A 6347-nucleotide genomic window follows, 5' to 3' on the forward strand; every position below is an offset into this window, starting at 1 on the left:
GCACCATGTAGTTTCTCTGATCTTTTTGGGCCAATTCTGATAAACACACATGACTTCCTTTAACCTGATACTGCTTTATTATCGCTAACAATAGGCAGTTACTGTGTTCACATTTAATTGGTTTTATTGCTGCACAAATGATGGCTCATTGAACCACTTTTTTTTTTTTTTTTAGAGGTTTTTGCTATAAGGCACGTGCGCTCGACAGACAGACAGAGACAGAGAGACAGAAAGCGAGAAATCACCCCCCAGGGGGTATGGCCACACCGCAATCCCTTCTCCTCCTTTCTCCTCTCAGGATCTTGGGCACACACGCACACGTGCCCTGCATGAGTTTTAAGCCACTGGATTCGGGACGTGAACCGTGGTCGACTACATGGGAGTCCAGCGACATAGCCATTACACTAACTGCTGGTCCCCTTTTTTTGTTTGTTTGTTTGTTTGTTTTGCTATAGGGCACGTGCGCTCGACAGACAGACAGAGACAGAGAGACAGAAAGCGAGAAATCACCCCCCAGGGGGTATGGCCACACCGCAATCCCTTCTCCTCCTTTCTCCTCTCAGGATCTTGGGCACACACGCACACGTGCCCTGCATGAGTTTTAAGCCACTGGATTCGGGACGTGAACCGTGGTCGACTACATGGGAGTCAAGCGACATAGCCATTACACTAACTGCTGGTCCCCGAACCACGTTTCTGTATGTATCTAAAGGTCACCATGTTCACTCAGATTGGCCACTCTCCACGTATCCCCCTTTTTCTAACTTGAATCTGTGGAGCTGGATGGCTGCTGCCAGAGCTCTCACTGGGTGATTCTGCAGACTAGTAGGAAAATGGACACAAGCAAGATTACTGACACAATTCCCAAAAAATATCATAAGGAGTGGTGAAGTATGTTAAAAGGATTAGTGCCTTTAAGTTGATCTAAAATGTCAGAGGCTAAATCAGAAGGTTCAAACGAAGGTAGAAAACTATTTTGCAAATCTATGACCTGTTTATGAAGATCTTTCATATCTACATAAATATTTTTATGCCAGGACCTGCTGGGCTGAACACGTTTTTCTGAGTGGGGAAGGCTGTGAATTAGAAATAAATGTTGGGGGGCGGAGCCCGGCAAAGCCCAGTGGAGGATCACGTAACCTCTGGTTCCTGGGTTGCGGTTCCAGCACATGTTGGTCTGTGCCTGTCACGATGTCATCATGCTGATGTTCATCATGATGTCATCATGCCTATGTTCATCGTAAATACGAACGTGTCCCCGCTTCCGTGCCAGACGGGCTTTTCTCTGAGCTCACTCAGCAGCTGGCACAGACTACCGGCAAGCCTGCCCAGTACATCACCATGCAAGTGGTTCTGACCAGCTCATGGCCTTCAGGGCCTCCACTGGTCCGTGCGCTCTGCACCCTGCACAGCATCCATAAGATCGGGGGCATGCAGAATCACACCTACAGCAAGCTGCTGTGTGGCCTGCTGGCAGATCGCCTGTGTGTCAGACCAGACAGGATCTACATCAACTACTAGGACATAAACAGTGGCCAACATGGGCTGGAAGGGCACCACCTTTGCCTGAGGGCCGACTCAGGACCAACTCGCCTTGCAGTGTTATATGCCCACAGCTACTCCCCCTTTCCGTTCGGGAGAAATAAACAGTTTTGAGATCACAACAAAAAAGAAAGAAATGTTAACAATAAATACACAAAGACACACAAGTATAGAAAAGTGAAGATCGGGTGGGCCTGACTTCTCTGGTGGAGAAAGCTGTGACCACCGGCCTCGGGTTTACTCTTTTAAATGGCAGAAAATGGAGGAAGAAGAAATGGAATGCAAAGCCGGTTGCTTTAGGATGTAAATTGTCTGAAGATGCAAAAATGACTGGCACCATGTAATTTTTGGGGCGAAATCTGATAAACACATGTAGCTTCCTTCAGCCCAATACTGCCTTACGGTATCAGTGGTGTATCAACAATAACAGGAAGATAGCTGAGAACAACAGGCAGATAGTATTTGTGTATACAAATGTTCTCGTAGCCATTGCTAATGAAGCTCACTGAAGCGTGTTTCAGCATGCATCTAAAGGTCACCATGTTTTCTCAGATTGGCTGCTCTCCACGTATCTCTCTTTTTCTAATTTGAGTCTGTTGAGCTGGATGACTGTTGCATGGAGCTCTGGATGGGTAATTCTGCAGACTAGTAGAAACATAAACATAAGCAAGATTATTGACACAATTATTCCCAAGAAATGCCATAAGGAGTGATGAAGCATGTTAAAGGATTAGTGCCTTTAAGTTGATCCAAAATGTTAGAGGCTAAATCAGAAGGATCAAACGAAGATAGGAAACTATTTTGCAAATCTATGATCTGCTTATGAAGGTCTTTCACATCTACAGAAATATTGTTAGAATACAATACCCCATGGAGATGGTTTTGCACAGAAGTCTGGTTCCAATGTGTCATTATATGGCAAAAGAGTCACAAAGATATGTTGAAATAATGCATGGCATCTCAAATGACTTTATAGGTGCATTTTAAACACCTGTTCACCTAAGTGGTCTACAATATTTCAAGCTCTCATGAATGGACAGCAATATGTTCATCAATATCTAATTGGGTGCCCATCATATGAGAAGTACTATGAGCGAGAGCATTGACAAAAGTGGCGGTGTGAATTTGCTGACTTAAAGTGACCACCAACATTGCTAGAGAGGCCATCAAAGTGATTGTAGTGAGAATTCCAAAAATAACAGCTCTCAAAAATCTTTGGGTCTAGCTAATTGTCAATTTTGTGTAACACTTGAAGTCTAGTGTCATCATACCAAGGACCAGAAATTATTACTGGCACTGCCACATATGAGCGATGGCATAGCACTAATATATCTTGGCCAAAATTATAACTAGTTACAGAGTTTGTAAGATTAGTTAGTGCAACTTAATTTTTTTTTTTTTTTGGAGAGGCTTTTGCTGTAGGGCGTGTGCACTCACTAGAAAGACAGAGAGAGACAGAAAGAAAGAAATCATCCCCCAGGGGGGATGGCCACGCTGCAATCCCTTCTCCTCCATTCTCCTCTTGGGATCTTGGGCATGCACGCACACACGCCTGGCATGAATTTAAGCCACCGGGTCTGGGACACAAAATACGGTCAACTACATGAGAGACCAGTGACATAGCCATTAACACCAACTGCTGGTCCCCATGCAACCTATTTGTATCTTGTTATCCCAATATGTAAAATTAAGAGCCCCACTGATCATGGCATAAAACTTTGGAAGACCTGTCTTTAGTTCAAATGTGTGAGTGGGAAATGTGAGTCCCCACTGGATAAAACTTTGGAGTGATCAAGGGCCATGGTTATTTTCCAAAGCTCTTTTTATTGGTGTCCAACAGGGGTTGTTAAAATACTAGAAGCAAATCCTCCTGTAATTGGCTGTTTAGAATAAGACCAGTCAAAAAATTTGGTGCTGTGAGAGGTAACTTTGGTGAATTGTAGTAGCGTAAAATCCAGGGAGGATTATGGTTTTCTGGAATTAAATCAGAATTGGAATGACAAGGCTGAGCATGAAGTGGAAACATGGAAATGTTAGAAAAGGCTTCATTTTTAAAGGTGGTATGTTGCAAAAGGTATGTATACCAACGTGTGTAGGTCTTTTTATAGAATTATACATGGGCTCTTTTAATCCCTTGAACAATTCACACACAAGAGTCTTGTGTAGCGGAAAGACAAATGGGGGTGAATCGGTAATAGCCAAATAGTTCAGTTTTACCCACTGATTGATAAGGCCGTCAGTGGGAATTCCCCTCACTGACGAGAATCATTTGTGAATACTTTAATTTTTGGATCCGTCCAGGTAATTGGATGTAACATGGGAGGATTTGGAACAAAGGCCCAATAAGTTTTATTTTTATGTGTAATGGGGAGTGCACTTACCTGTGTGGCTACAATACTTAGCATGGCCAGAAGTAGTAGGGGAGCTATAATCGATGCTCCCGGCTCTTTTATTAGCCTTTGGCTCTTTGAGTTAGACGTTTAATCTGTTCCCATGTTGGGAGCTGAGCCTTTCAGGTTGATTTCATAGTTCTCGTATCTTTCTTCATCTTTTTGGGTACTTCATCCAGATTCAGGTCTTGCATCTTTCTCTGCATCTGTTTCATCAGTTTGTCCTCGAGATGTTCCATCACTCAGCAGTCTCACGAGTCATGCAGGAACCCACACTGGCCTTGGTGATGATTCTGGAAAAATGCAAGCATACCCTCGACCCCATGCCCCGGGGTTAGGGCTTTCCACTCTCCTGAAAATATCTTTCCATTTTGCATATCAAGGTTTAGCCTTTCCTCTTCTTTCTTTTTCTTTCTTTCTTTTTTTCTTTTGAAGAGGTTGTTGCTATAGGGTGTGCATGCTCGCCAGAAAGACAGAAATAGAAAGTGAGAAATCACCCCCAAGGGGGGATGGCCACACCACAATCCCTTCTCCTCCATTCTCCTCTCGGGATCTTGGGCACACACACACACGTGCCTGGTGTGAGTTTAAGCCAACAGGCCTGGGACTTGAATCACAGTTGACTACATGGGAGTCCAGTGACATAGCCATTACGCCAACTCTGGTCCTGAGGTTTAGCCTTTTCTATCCTTTGACAGTGGGTTTCTGTAGCTGTGAGGCCCTATGATGTAGAATTTTAAAAAACCAAAGTATATAAAGCAGAGAGCCTTTAGTGAGGAGTTTCAGAGATTACCATATCGCCCTTTTTCTTTTTCAGAGAGGTTTTTGCTATAGGGCGCGTGCACTCACCAGACAGAGAAAGACAGAGAGACAGAAAGTGAGAAATCACCCCCAAGGGGGGATGGCCACACCACAATCCCTTCTCCTCCATTCTCCTCTCGGGATCTTGGGCACGCATGCACATGCGCCCGTCGTGAGTTTGAGCCACTGGGTCCGGGACTCGAACTGCGGTCGACTATGTGGGAGTCCAGCGACATAGTCATTACGCAAACTGCTGGTCCCCCTTTTTCTAACTGCATTTTTAAACACTGGCTGGTCCTTTCCTCTATTGCTTGTCTTTGTGGATTGTAAGGGTTGTCTGTAGTAGGGAGAATGTAGAAAGCATCACAAAACTGTTGAAAAGACTTACTGTTATAAGCTGGACCATTATCAGTCTTTATATGTTTTGACTTTTCCACCGCCACCACTGCAAGACAGTGGGTGATAACATGTTTGGCTGCTTCTCCTGTCAGGAGGAAGCAAAGACAAAACCAGAATAGGTGTCGACAGTAACATGTAGGTAACTCTGTCACCTGAACGGGGGTGGGGGTGGGGGGTGGGTTACATCTCTCTGCCAAATGTGATTGGGGGCCAGGCCTCTGAAGTTAACACCCACAGGAAGAGAAGGCAGGAAAGGAACACAGTTTGGGCAACTTTTAACAATGTCCCGTGCCTGGTCTAGTGACAAAAAATTGTTTGCACAGGGGAGCAGCATTTTGGTGGAAACAGATCTGTGATTGCTGTGTTTGTATTTCTGGAGTCTCTGAAATGACAGCCACAAACTGCGTCAGCCTAGTGGTTGCCAAATGTAAGAGGATCAGGAAGGCTGGTATGAGATCTAATGTGGCAAATGGAAAGAAGGCACTTTTGTTTAGGTACTAAATCTTGGATAATAGAAAAAGTATGGAAAAGGCTTTTCTGTGAAATGTTTCCAAGGATAGCAGTTTCAATTATTTTGATAATGGAAACTACATAAAGACTATCCAAATAAATGTTTAGAGGCTGATACAAGATCTCTCTTTACACAGCTTCCACAGTGTAAAGTTCTGGGCCCTGTGTGGAATGAAGTGGGTGAAGTTATATCTTGTTCTGTATACTATAGCATTTTGAATGGGCTTGGATGAAATTACATTGGGGGCAGGAACCAGCAGTTAGTGTAATGGCTATGTCACTGGATTACCACATAGTTGACTGCAGTTCGCGTCCTGGACCCGGTGGCTTAAAACTCACGCCAGGCGCGTGTGCGTGCGTGCCTAGGATCCCAAGAGGAGAATGGAGGAGAAGGGATTGCGGCGTGACCATCCCCTCTGGGGGGTGATTTCTCGCTTTCTGTCTCTATGTCTCTCTCTGTCTGGCAAGCGCAGGCGCCCTTTAGCAAAAAACCTCTCAAAAAAAAAAAAAAAAAGAATTTACATTGGGGAGACAAGCAGTTGGCACAATGGCTATGTCGCTGGACTCCCATGTAGTCGACCGCAGTTTGAGTCCTGGCCCCGGTGGCTTAAACTCATGCCGAGTGCATGTGCATGTGTGCCTAAGATCCCAAGGAGAATGGAGAAGAAGGGATTGTGACATGGCCATCCCTCCTTGGGGGGGGGG

General features: G+C 44.8%; 1 protein-coding gene and 1 pseudogene across 1 annotated transcript in view; one reads left to right on the top strand and one right to left on the bottom strand.

Moving 5' to 3' along the window:
* Positions 1 to 1225: 1225 nt before the first annotated feature.
* Positions 1226 to 1570, top strand: LOC102503419 (macrophage migration inhibitory factor-like; annotated as a pseudogene).
* A 292-nt stretch (positions 1571 to 1862) lies between these two features.
* LOC102468075 (endogenous retrovirus group K member 113 Gag polyprotein-like) overlaps positions 1863 to 6347 on the bottom strand; it is a 39367-nt gene continuing 34882 nt past the window's right edge. The window contains exon 3 of the transcript XR_335502.1: positions 1863 to 2187. The gene's annotated coding sequence lies outside the window, so the exon portion shown is untranslated. The remainder of the gene's footprint in view (positions 2188 to 6347) is intronic.

This window comes from Tupaia chinensis, unplaced genomic scaffold (assembly GCF_000334495.1).
Source record: "Tupaia chinensis unplaced genomic scaffold, TupChi_1.0 Scaffold000429_1, whole genome shotgun sequence".
NCBI lineage: Eukaryota > Metazoa > Chordata > Mammalia > Scandentia > Tupaiidae > Tupaia > Tupaia belangeri.